The sequence below is a fragment of the Myotis daubentonii genome, chromosome 1 (assembly GCF_963259705.1).
Source record: "Myotis daubentonii chromosome 1, mMyoDau2.1, whole genome shotgun sequence".
NCBI classification, from domain to species: Eukaryota; Metazoa; Chordata; class Mammalia; order Chiroptera; family Vespertilionidae; genus Myotis; species Myotis daubentonii.
The window spans coordinates 181196758-181210945 of record NC_081840.1 but is presented as its reverse complement, the minus strand read 5'-3'; the positions used below and the strand labels follow the sequence as shown (position 1 = coordinate 181210945).

The 14188-nt window shown below is 39.3% G+C and overlaps 1 protein-coding gene across 1 annotated transcript in view; it reads left to right on the top strand.

The window, feature by feature from the left end:
- The window catches only part of CFAP299 (cilia and flagella associated protein 299), a 554285-nt gene that overhangs the window by 103720 nt on the left and 436377 nt on the right, over positions 1 to 14188 (top strand). The window lies entirely within an intron of this gene.

The window sequence follows — 14188 nt, the reverse complement described above, 5'->3', positions numbered from 1 at the left end:
GTCGATGCACAAATGAAAACACTAGACAAGAAATATGAATTATTAAGGGGTGGGGCCAGGTGGTATCTCTTTCGTGAAGAGCACACTGACCTCTGGCCTGTCTGCTTTTTATTTACTTGAATACACATTTGTCCTTTAGCAATTCATACAGGCATATCAAAGGTAAAGTTTGGTAAATGCTGGAAGCTGGTCCATCCTTGCTGCTTGACACAGTCGCTGCAGGGAAGAAACATCTGCACAGCATATATTTCAAGGGACCTGGCGTATATGGCATACTGTTCTTAATATGTTTGCTCCTCTTCTTAGTGCTGTGTGTTTTAACCAAGGTCACTTCTCCAAGAAAGGTTGTTTCCCCAGGTGGGGATTTTTTCCCCTGGAGATAGGGATTAACAGGACTAAGGAAGAGAATAAATCAGTGAAACCCCTTAGTGTTACAGAAATACCATGTACTACTTATGAAGATCTTGGACTAAGACTGTTGGCAATAAATTTGGGACTTGTTGGGCCCACATCCCCAGGGGTCTGCCCACCAGTGAAAGCACCAAAGCCTGTACCCTTGGAGACCCACCGACACAAGGCAGTCCCAGGGAAGGCAAGCAGCAAGGCTGGGAGGACATAACCTTTACTGGGTAGGATAATCTCCTTCAGTTACTTCCTTGTATCTTATCAGTAGAGCAGTGACCTTGGAATAGCCCTTATAATGGAACACAGAGATTAACCTAGACAGGATTAAACTCAACAGAGCTAGATGAACAAACACCCTAACCTTTGGAATAGAATGGATAGGATTAAAATCAACTGGCATAAATACAGATGTAACAGGACAATAAACACAGAACTTGGCTGGAGATCCTGGCTAGAGAACCTGGCGAGGCTGCTGATCAACTGAACGCTGTCTCCCTGTCATTCTTTCTTCGCCGACTCTGTCCACACCTTTGGGAACCCCTGGACCTCCTGGGGTTGGACCCCAACAGGTAAACACTAAAAGGATTATCAAGTTAGGGAATTGCCTGAGCCACCACTACCTCAACAGATGAGGTGCTTTGCATCAGCCCTGCTAACACCCAAGGTCCATTGGCCTTCTGAGTTCCTTGGTGCACTCTCATGATAGTATCGGCAGTGGGTGGCTTCCTGCACAGTAACAGTAAAATGTTCTGTAGGAGGAATTACTACCCTTTTAAAGATATAATTTCATCCATAACTTTTTATTTTCTGTAGTATTTCTATAAAGAGGTTTTTTTTTAAAGTTAATCAATCTTATTTATCTCTCTATTTTAGGAAAGGAAAATGTTTTAGTTTTAATAGTGCCTGCCTAGCTTGTCAATCTCCTAGCAAAAAGTACAATTTAGTGCTTTACAATATTTGCCAAGAGTAAAAATATTCTGACATGAAATGCTCTGTTTAATATGTTTAACTTTGTCTACTATGAATGCCATTAAGCTGTGAATAAAAATTATTTAACTATAATAAAATAATTGTATGCTTTTCATGAAGGGCCACATGTTTTATGTATTTAATGAGCAAGACTTTTAAAAATTCTAAGGATAATTTCATGGTTTAAAAATAGAATAAGTATAGACTGGACACCAGGTTTTCTGTAAGTTTAATATGTTCACATAAAAATGGAAGTAGTAAATTGGACTTAGAATTCTGGATGCCATTTGATAAAAACACTCAAACACATAATAAACTTAGCTCAGGTTTTAAGAAAGAACTCATCTAGAAAATATGGTAGTAGGATAATGCACATAATATGGGGACAGATAGTGAGCATTCATAAACAGGATTTAAGAGTGATCTAACCATTTTCTTTCTCTATTTGAGGAACTGTTTTGTCATCTTTAGGGTAAACAGTATTATACAGCCCGTATATGTGTATAATAACTTTGAGAACCTTTTACTTTTCTGTTCTTCTCACCAAATTTTATAGGTTAATATATTTTACAGTCCAGTATCAAGAAAAATTAATGACAAAGGTGTTTGTGAAAAGTAAATAAACAATAAACATACAGTGGCTCATAACAAACTGGATGTTTGGCAGATCCAGGGAAAGTCGTTGTGACCAGTAGGGGGTCAAAGGCAGAGAGTTGTGTGTGTGTATGTTTTCATTTATCCTTATTATTGAGAGTATTAAGGATGTTCTCCCCTTCTTTTCCCCATTGACCTCCTTCTTCCTGGTCCTGCCCCTTCCACACTATTATCTGAGTCCAGGAAGCTTTTATGGAGGAGAAAGTGGAGGGACTTGAAAGTACACATGTGTAGTCCAGCCAGCATGGTTTAGTGGTTGAACATTGACCTATAAACTAGGAGGTCATGGTTCTATTCCCGGGTCAGCACACAGGCCGGTGGTTGTGGGCTCAATCCCCAGTGTGGGGTGTGCACAAATTAGCCAATCAATGATTCTCTCATCATTGATGTTTCTGTTTCTCTCCCTCTCTGAAATCAATATATATCCAAGATATCAATCTATATCTATATATATCCTATATAATAAGAGAGGGATATGCTAATTAGCCCAGATATGCTAATTATTCATGAATGGTATGCAAATTGACCATCACTACAACACAATAAAAAGAGAGGGATATGCTAATTAGCCCTGATATACTAATTAGCCACGACCAGTATGCAAATTGACCATCATTTCAGCACACAAGATGGCCATCCCCATGTGGTCAAAGATGTCTGCCACAGATGGCTGGCAGGGGAGGGCTGTTGTGGGGGACCAGGCCTGCAGGGGAGGGCAGTTGTGGGGGGGCCAGGCCTGCAGGGGAGGGAAGTTAGGGGCAACCAGGCTGGCAGGGAAGGGTCATTGTGGGGGACCAGGCCTGCAGGGGAGGGCAGTGGTGGGTGACCAGGATGGCCTGGGAGGGCCGTTGGGGGTGATCTGGCTGGCAGGGGAATAGTTAGACATCAATCATGCTGGCAGGAAAGTGGTTAGGGGGTGATCAGGCTGGCAGGCAGAAATGGTTAGGGGCAATCAGGTAGGCAGGCAGGTGAGCAGTTGGGAGCCAGTAGTCCTGGACTGTGAGAGGGATGTCCCACAGGTATCGGGCCTAAACAGGCAGTCAGACATCCCTCAAGAGGTCCCAGATTGGAGAGGGTGCAGGCAGGGCTGAGGGACAACCCCCCCCACAAGTGCACGAATTTCATGCACTGGGCTTCTAATATATATATTTAAAATGTATATGTAAAGGACCAGAAAAAAATATCGTTTTTGTATAGTATAAAACTACTTGCTGGTTTTATAAGGCTCTGACTCTAGTTGCCTGGTACCTGGCTGTAGTGATTAGGACAGGAGGATAGTAGCCTGGTGTGCAGAGCTCTGTGAGAGTATGATAAAGGAGATAGATGATTGGGAGAATGGCCTTTGAATCAATTGACTTACACAGGAAAAGTAGGTGGATGTTCAGGAAAGTCCTTATCTCTACCAATTGGCTAGTCCAAAGAGGGGGCTGCCTCTCCATGACTGGCCAGACCCCAGTTTCCTAACATCAGAATAAAGTTACGCTTAATACAATTTCTTGCCAACCCTTTAGGTAGATATCTACACTAATAAAAGACAAACATGCAAATTGACCATACCTTCGCTACGCTACACCTTAAGTCATGCCCACCAGCCAATCAGGGCGGCTATATGCAAATTAACCCAACCAAGATGGCAGTTAATTTGCATATACTGGCTGGGAGCGAAGACTGAAGACAACGTGGAAGCGAAGAGCTACAGAAGGGAGCAAAGTAGAGGTGGCAGAGACAGGAATAGAGCCAAGGCTGCAGAGGTGGGAAGTGGGAGGGGAAACCCAGCTGCAGCAGCTGGGAGCGGGAGGGGGAACCCAGCCGCTGTGGCTGGGAGCAGGAGCGAAGCCTGCCTCAGTGGGTTTCGCTTCCTTCTCTGCTTCGCTCCAACTGCAGGAAGCCCTATTCTTGCAGGAATCTTCAAGGGCCTCTGGTAGTATATATAATTATCTTCTCTACTGCATGCATCATACGCTTCCATAGCTTTAAAACTTATATGCTTATGACTGTTAAATGTAAATCCAGCTCTAACCTCTCTCTGAGCTCGAGGCTGGCATATATAACAATCTCTTCTATATCTCATACCTGGTTGCATTATATTCTTGAAGTTAACAGCTTGCTTGATACCATTTTCATCCAAATATCCCCCTTTCTCATCATCCCCAGCTCCACTATCCTAGACCAAGTCATCATTAAAGTCCCTAATTATGCCTACTTTTTGCTCTCCTGCAATACAATTAAAAAAAACAACACACATATTTTTGATCAGATGACTTCCTTACTTAAAACCTCTGCTTTACACATAAAATCCCTATATGTAAAATCTAAACTCCTGACTTATCAGTCCCCACATGCTCTGACAGTTGCCCAGCTTTCTAGCTGTAGCTCATAGCTCTCCCTGTGCTCTTTTGCTCATGACCCTCTGGCTATCTTAGTTTTCTTCCTATGCCTCACACCCCAAGTGCGTTCCCATTGTACTAACCCGCTTTTCCATTTGCTTGGATTGCTCTGCTACATGTTCTACATTTGTGACTCCTATTCCTCCTTCTGTTTAGCTCAAGTGTCAATTGGGTTGAGCAGTCTTCCTTGACCACTTGAGTTCACTAAGTCATCCTCTGATCCTTAACTCTATGTCAGTTTTATTTCCTTCACATTTTTTTTAAACCACACTTTAGAATTATCTTTAATATCCATGCACTTGTTATTGTCTTTCATGCCACTGAGATAAAACCCTCAAGAGGGCTGGGACCTAATTTGCCTGCCTCCCTCTTTCTCATTACTTTAATTTCACTCTTATATCATTGTCAATATTTATAGAATAAATAAATATATTAATGTATGTGGCAGCTGCAGAAAATTTAAAGTGACCATTCATGGCAATTAAAAGTCGTAATTCCAGTATATCTGACTCCTAGTCCAGTACTTTCTTACATTATGTTTTAAGAAAATGATCATAGTTTATATGCTAAATTTTATTTTATTTTGTTAAAGCATATAAAGTAGGCTTGATTTTATGGATGAGGTGTTCCTCCACAATGCTAAAATTCAATATTAATTTATGTTTTACAATGAAGGTAGCAAGAGGAGGGAGAAGAAAACACTATTTAATTTGGCTGAAACTCTAATTTCCTTCCTGAAATTTATAATTATATGGCTTACTTTCCTAGCAAAAAAGGATCTGCAGCAAGAACAAATTTTACCTATATAGTTAAAATAACATTTTAGGAAATGATATAAAGAAATATTATAGACACATATGCTGTACCAATTCTTGGTTATTGTGACATTTTTAATGTGGGTAAAAATACTGAATTATAGTTCATTTATCTTCATTTAGAAGAATATTTTCATTTTCTACTCAAGTAACTATATAATTCATATCAATTTTTTCTTTTGTTAAAATTTCTCAAAGCAGTAAGGCAGTTTTGCTAATTAACAAGTGGCTTTAGTCTCTTTTTTAAAAATTATTCTTCACCCAAGAATATTTTTCCATTGAATTTTTAGAGAGAGTGGAAGGGAGAGGGAGAGACAGAGAGAGAGCAACATCAATGAGAGAAAGACACATAAATTGATTACACACACCCTGACCAAAACCAGGGGAGCCTGCAACCAAGGGACATGCCTTTGACTGGAATTAAACCCAGGATCCTTCAGTCAACACTCTATCTACTAAGCCAAACTGGCTAGGGCCGTGGTCGGCAAACCGCAGCTCGCGAGCCACATGCGGCTCTTTGGTCCCTGGAGTGTGGCTCTTCCACAAAATAACATGTGCGGGTGCGCACATACAGTGCGATTGAAACTTCATGGCCCATGCGCAGAAGTCGGTATTTTGTGGAAGAGCCGGTATTTTGTGGAAGAGCCACACTCAAGGGTCCAAAGAGTTGCATGTGGCTCATGAGTCGTGGTTTGCTGAGCCACAGTTTGCTGACCACTGGGCTAGGGCTTGTTTTTTCTTTTGATGTAGATTTCCTTATTTGGTTTTGATAAATGAGATGCTTGAAATAAAATAGAAATGTGCTAATTTTAAAGTTAAGGAATAGAGTATCAAATAAGATAATGTCAATACTCCTTAGGTAACCTTTTATAAAAGTGACATATATTTTCTATAAAATTAAGAAATAAGTGATTCTGCCAACTGGGTTTGGTATTTTGATATACTTCTTTCCCTTCATTGTTTTCATGTGTGAATCTATATTTTATATACTACTTAAATTTTTTATTATACCATACTTTCCATTTGAAACTTGCTTTTTAACCTAATATAATCTACACTAATAAAAAGGTAATATGCTAATTAGACCAGGAGATCTTCCGGGAGACTGGACGTCCTTCCAGACAAAGCCATGGTGTCGGGGCCAAGGCAGAGGCAGTTAGGGGCGAACAGGCCACCAAGAGGGGGAAGTTAGGGGTGATTAGACTGGTAGGGGGGACAATTGGGGGTGATCAGGCCGGCAGGCAGTGTGATTAGTTACGATCAGGCAGGCAGGCAGGTGAGTGGTTAGGAGCTAGCAGTCCCAGATTACAAGAGGGATGACCTACTGCCGGTTTAGGCCCAATCCCACAGGGTCCCAGATTGGAGAGGGTGAAGGTCGGGCTAGGGGACAGCACCCCCCCCCCGTGCACAAATTTTGTGCACCAGGCCACTAGTCTATGTATAAAAGGCTAAGTGACCATCCAATCATCCGGCTGGTAGCTATGATGCACACTGACCACTAGGGGGAAGATGCTCAACATAGGAACTGCTGAGCTGCGGTGACTTGGCAGCGGTGCTTCTTGGATGACGTACCCCAGAAGCAGAGAGGAGGGACCCTGGTTCTGGGATGTGTCATCTGAGAACCACCCTCTTGCAATCCTAGACTCCTCGGGAGATGTCAGAGAGCCAGTTTTGGCCCAATCCCTGCAGGCCTGGCCAAGGGATCCACCTGCTGGAGGAACCCCACTCACTCCACAGACCCCTCCATGCCCCTGTGCTGCCCCAGGTTCAGCCAGCCAGGGAGGGACCATAGGAGGTTGGCTCCAGGGCATGTCCAGCCCTTCTCGCCAAGTCCCACCCCGCCAGCCATCTTCTAATTAATTTCATTTCAATGTGCACTAATCTGTGCATTGGGACACTAGTATTATATATAACTAGAGGCCCGGTACATGAAATTCGTGCATGGGCGGGGGTCCCTCAGCCTGGCTGCATCCTCTCACAATCCGGGACCCCTCAGGGGATGTCCAATTGCCAGTTTGTTGTGATCCCACATCAGGCCTAAACTGGCAGTCAGACATATTTCTCACAATCCGGGACCACTGGATCCTAACTGCTTGTCTGCCTGCCTGCCTGATCGCCCCTTAACTGCCTCTCCCTGCCTGCCTGATTGCCCCTAACCGCCTCTGCCTTGGCCCCCGCCTGCTGTGGCAGCCACCTCTGCCTCCACCCCTGCCACTGTGGCTTCATCCGGAAGGATGTCCTAAATGACGTCTGGAAGGTGGTTCAGCTGTCCAGTCTAATTAGCATATTACGCTTTTATTATTATAGATGTACATAGTTATTGAGTATTTTTCTGTTACATATTTGTTTCATTTATAAAATATATATATTTAATTAAAAATTGTATATATTTAAGGTGATTAGACATACCTATACACTGTGAAAGGATTCCCACCATTGAGTTAACTAACACATCCATTGCCTCACCTTTTTGTGTGAGAACACTTAAGTTCTGCTCTCTTAGCAAATTTCTTTTTTTTTTTGTTTCTACATCTTTTATTTATTTATTTATTTATTTATTTATTTATTTATTTATTTTTTTATTGCTTAAAGTATTACAAAGATTATTGCATATGTCTCCTTTTCTTTTCCCCCACCCTTGACAGTCCCCTAGCCTCCCCTACCCCCCAGTGTCTTATGTCCATTGGTTATGCTTATATGCATGCATACAAGTCCTTCGGTTGATCTCTTACCCACCCCCCTCCTGCCCTCCCACCCTCTCCAGCCTTCCTGCTGTAGTTTGACAGTCTGCTCGAGGCAGCTCTGCCTCTGTATCTATTTTTGTTCATAAGTTTATAATGGTCTTTATTATCCAGAAATGAGTGAGATCATGTGATATTTTTCCTTCATTGACTGGCTTATTTCACTTAGCATAATGCTTTCCAGTTCCATCCATGCAGTTGCAAATGGTAAGAGTTCCTTTTTTTTTTTTTTCCACATTTCAATTATTCAGTACAGTATTATCAACTATAGTTTCTATGTTATACATTTATCTTATAATAGAAAGATTTATCCTTTTACCAGCCTCTATTTCCCCCACATCCTAGCCATTGGCAATCACTAATTCTGCTCTGTTTCTATGAGTTTGACCTTTTTCTTATTCCATAAATAAGTGACACCATTTGTATTTGTTTTTCTCTGTTTGACTTATTTTATTTAGCATATTGCCCTTCAGGTTCATCTATGTTGTTGCAAATGTCAGGATTTCAATCGTTTTTTTTTGTTTGTTTTTTTGTGTTTTTTTTTTATAAAGACTGAGTAATAGTCCATTGTATATAGAAACCACATTTTCGTTATCCATTCATCTGCTGAAGGACACTCAGGTTGTTTTCATATTTTGGCTATTTTGAATAATGCTTCAGTGAACACAGAAGTATAGATAACTCTTTAGGGTAGGGATTTTATATAACATAACATAACCTTTATATATTATTGATTTTTATATATTATTGATTTCAGAGAGGAAGAAGATGGAGAAAGAGAGATAAAAACATCAATGATGAGAGAAAATCATTGATTGGCTGCCTCTTACACTCCCCACACTAGGGATCGAGCCTGCAACGTGGGCATGTTCCCTGACCAGGAATCGAACTATGACCTCCTAGTTCATAGGTCAACGCTCAACCACTGAGTCATGCCAGCCTGGCTGTAACATAACTTTTAATTATACCCATTGTATGCATGTGTATATACCACAATTCCTTTATGCATCTATCAATGCACACTTAGGTTGTTTTCTCTATCTCCTCTTGATAGCTTTCTTTTTAAGATATATAATAAGCATAAAATCACTATTTCTCTGATTAAAACCTCCATTCTAGGTGATGGTGACAAAATATCATTAACAGATAGACCAGCTCCAAGGAATTTAGAAACATAATTATTTTCTGGACTTCATTAATTTTTGTGTTTTAATGACAGCCTTATGCATTTGTGTTTTGCAATAAGTTCATCTTTTGGGAGGGAACTCTTATCTAAACTTCCATCTAATCCTCAGACCACTGCAGTCTGGATTGAACTCCCATCTCAACTGAATTGCCCTTGCAGCATCGCCAGATGTAACTCCTAATTAACCAATCAATTCGGTCATCTCTTTGAAACATTTGGCATTAGTGAAAAAGAATTTCTAGAATATAGTGGGAAACCATGAGAGAATAGTGGCCTAAGGGCAATCTCCCTTGGGTGATCTACTTTCATTGTATGGAAAGTAATTTCATTCAGGGTTCAATTTTTGACTCTGTTCTCTTCTAACTTATTAATTTCTCCTTGGGAGAGCTCATTTAAAAGCTGTTTCTTAATTTTTCATGAATAGAGTCTGATGTATTTTACTATAGTAAAATCCTTACATTTAAATTTGTGGAGGTTATATTATACTTATAAAATTAAACTGTATCAAACTATCATATTTTAAATTGCAATAATTTCAGTAGTTCAGTATACTCAATCTTCTCATTTGTTGGAATAGCCAGCTATTTTGTTGAAACTATTATCAAAGCAATAGTAAATTTATTCTAAAATGGTTTAATATTTGTAGTATTTGGCAGTATATTTCATAAGCCTTTAATTACATCTGATAAAAATACAAGTTCCATCTGTCCCACATGTGTGTCCTACTCAAAGTATGGCATCCGTGCAAGTCTGTTTCCGATGCTCATAAATAAGATACCAACCAACCCACAATATTGGTGCAGACTATTCTGGACTAGGTTCTAAAACTTTAACCACAGGAAGTGATTTTAGTTCTTTTTTTAAAACCTTTTTTTCCCCTTCCACCAGGCCGCCTACGTGCTCATTGTGGCACTTTAGATTTCCTGGATTTTCTAAGTACTCAAAATTACTGGAATAACCAAATGGAAGGTGATATTATTTACTTAAATAAAATGTGGGTAAATAAATAAAATGAATCTGTGCCTGATTGCTGTGAAATGGGGGGTTTTAATAACATCCATTGAAGCTTGTGAAATATGTGATCACAGCAAGAACAGATCAGTGCTTTAACGGTAAAACTTTCTGAAAATTTGTAAGATCGCCCGAGCCGTCATTACTCTAGCTTATCTTATCACTGCTCTTGAACATTTGTATTTTAAATATGTTATTGCTTATTGAATTGTAAAATATTTTAAATGGGAACAAAAGCACTAAAAATGGAATTGGTGCATTGTGCTTAATATTGCACTCAATTTTTCTCAGTAGGTGCTTACTTTTATAATTAATATAATGCAGTCATTAACTTCAATTCATATGTAATATAAATAAATATAAGTATATAAAAATTGCAACTAATTTATTAAAATTAATTAACAATTTAAAAATATTCATATAACTTTGAATAGAGTTCTAAGATTTTCTTAACGGCTTGAACTTGTCTCAACATTATTAAACACAGAGCAAAGTATCTACAGTGTCCAAATGGGTCACTGTTTTTGATGTAATATTTATCACCTTTATTTTTTTATTTATAACGTAACAGAGAAAACAAAGCATATAAAGTGTAGTAGTTTGGAAAATATTGTTTTTCATTTTTCAAGATGAATTTTAAGTATTCTGACCATTTTGCTAAGGTTCTAATTCAGTGAGTGGTTCTGCTTAGTTCTGACCAACTACCCAATATTATACAACATGGTAAATAATTTGAAATACTTTCATGTTGTGGGTAGTTCATTTTAATTATTCTTGATCAAGGATAACTGATTTTAGAAAAGGCCATGATATAATTATATTATTAAATGCTTAGGTGAATGAATCAAATTTGTATGTTGTGGGCAGATCACAATTGTATTGTAGTCCATTGTGAATCAGAATTTAGTTTTGTCAGCATTTGGAACTTGTTTTGAAAATATCAGTTCAAAAAGTGATTTGTTAAATAAAATAAGGGAAAAATAAAATATTAATGCTTCATATTTTGATTGATGATCTGAGATAGAAATTACCTACCTCCATGATTTTTATCTCATATTGAAAACCAAAGCTGTAGGCAGGGCCATATTGTTCATTAAATACATTAATGCTATAAAAAGGCAAGTCAATTTTAAACTGATATTTTATTTAAGTTTTGTACCACATACCTACTTATAAGATGACTAAAAATTGCAAATTTTCTTTACTCAGGTGGTGCTTCTCTTTTCTAAATAGAAACAGGCAAATAAGAGATGCTGACTAAATACTCTTCATATACTGGGAATTTAACCTGGCGCACAATTGATAAAACTTTAGTGGAAAGCATGAGTTTTGAGTTTAGGGAGTGAAGTGGACAATGGAGAGGGCAGGAGGAAGCATAAATAAGTATGTTAACTTCCTGAAGTGGGTATGAGAGAAAATTTGAGGTCAAAGATCTTTCTGCAGGGGCCAGCTGCCATGGTTCCATGATTGAGCGTTGACCTATGAACCAGAAGGCCAAGGTTTGATTCCCTGTCAGGGCATGTACCTGGGTTGTGGGCTTGATCTCCAGTAGGGGGTGTACAGGAGGCAGCCAATCAATGATTCTCTTTTGTCATTGATGTTTCTATCTCTTTCTCCCTCTCCCTTCCTCTGAGATCAACCAAAGGACTTGTATGCATGCATATAAGCATAACCAATGGGGGTGAGAGCATGAGGGGGGGGGGGCGGGAGGGGAGCAATGGGGGGGATAAGGACACATATGTAACACCTTAATCAATAAAGAAAAAAATAAATAAAAATATCTTTCTGTAGGATTTTGAAAGACTCCCTCCATGGTAGGAAATATTAAACTGAATTATCACAGAAAACCCGAGGAATCACACAACTGGGGCACTGAGATTGTTCTCCCTCAGTGTCTGAGCAAGTGTACTCTCCACTGATTGAACCCTGTTGGTTCTCTTTTCCACGGAGTATCTTTAAGATGTACTCTGCCTTTGGTGACTCCTTCTCAATCCATAGATATCTATCTGATTTCCTTGTGCCATTTTATTGGAGTTCTGGAAAAGGCCAAGATCACTGCTGTTTTTATCTTCATCTTACCTGATCTTTGTTTAGCATTTGTCACTCAAGACCAACACCTCCTTGATAACATCTGAATTCTTGCTTGCCATGTGGCACCTCTGTTTTAGTTTACCTTCTGCCTCCATGGACCCTTTTGGGGACTAATTCTCCTGATTCTACTACTTCTGCCTAAGCTTACTATGGTGGTGTCCTACTGGTACTTCATATCCTCTTTTTTGTTTTCCTTCTGGCCTTTCTTTGTCCATCTCATTTATTCTATGGCTTTAATCACTGAGGACTCCCAGATTTTTTTTAAATATATTTTATTGATTTTTTACAGAGAGGAAGGGAGAGGGATAGAGAGGTAGAAACATCAATGAGAGAGAAACATTGATCAGCTGCCTCCTGCACACCTCCTACTGGGGATGTGCCCGCAACCAAGGTACATGCCCTTGACCGGAATAGAACCTGAGACCTTTCAGTCCGCAGGCCGACGCTCTATCCCCTGAGCCAAACTGGTTAGGGCAGGACTCCCAGTTTTATATGCGTACAAACACTTGCATAGCTCATGACCTTGGATCACCTATGAAATATACTTACACGCTGTAATAGGTGTTCGAATAAAAGTCCACAGAAGCTGTGAGAATAAATAAATAATATAAAAAGGAGAATGTGACCTCACTGGAGAAAGGTGGTTAGGGAAGGCTTCCCAAGGAACTAATTGATAGTTAAGGTAGAATATGAAGGCAATGGTGGAAGTGATGTCATGAAGAGGCAGAAAAACAAGTAAGATTCTTGCCTCCTCTCTAAACTAAGTTTGTCAAACATCATTCTCATAATAGTAATACCTGATTACAATCATTCACTACTATATTATCACCTATAAAATACATTAAAAACCCTTTAGCTTAGCACACAAAGTCTTTCATATCTTTGCCTCAAGCTGATTTTCATCTGATTTCTACCACCCCCTCTCACCTACTCAGTCAGTCCCTAAATATAACTGCACATTTAAGACTTTGTCATTTGTTTTTTAGTATTCGCTTTGCCTGAATTGTCCTCCTTCCATATTCTTTTTTCTCCTGGAGATCATATCTTACTCATTCAGAGCCCAATGAAATATTACTGTTCTTCTAAAAGTTTCCTAACTAATGGGATTTTGTAGAACTTTTTACAGGACTTTATTATGTTCTTATACCTTTCTAACAAGAGGCAGCATTATATTGATGCTAAGGGCGATAGCTCCGGACACAGACCACCTGGAGTGAGGATCAGATGCCTCCGTTTATTACCTGTGTGATCCTGTAAAAGTTAATGATAGTGCCTCCCTCATAGCGTTGTTGTAAGGGTCATATGTGTTTATTTTTTAGAACAGTGGCTGCCTTGTATTAAGCAGTCAGATTCTTTGTTGTCAATTTTTTATTATACATCATTCAGCACTTTCAGGCTCTAAGCTCCTTGTGGATAGAAGCCATGATATTCACCTTTGTGCTAGCCACACAAAAAAGAAAAAAAAAAGAAAAAGAAAAAGATACTTGTTAGATTGAGTTGAAAGAGATACCAAAGCATTAAGGCTAGTTAGTTGATGGGGTGGTAATTATTATGATGCATCTGAACCATTTATTCATTCAACAAATACTTATGGAGCACCTATTTGGTGTCAGGCACAATGATAGAAACTAGGGATAACTTGCTGAGCAAAGGAACAAGTTTTTTGCCCTTGTGAATTTGCAGAATATCAGTTAAAAATATATTATTAAGTAATCAGGCAAATATATGTATATTTCATACGGTGTATAGTGCTATGATGGGGTGGTATGTGGCATTTCTTGTGCTTATCATGTGGAGGAGGACTTGGTTTGGGAGGTAATGAATGGCTTCCCAGAGAAAGTGGTAGATGTTCTGAGATGAAGTCGATGAGGAAATATTAAGTTGGTGGTAGGGAGACTCTGGTAAGCATGAGGGAAAGATGCTAGTGTG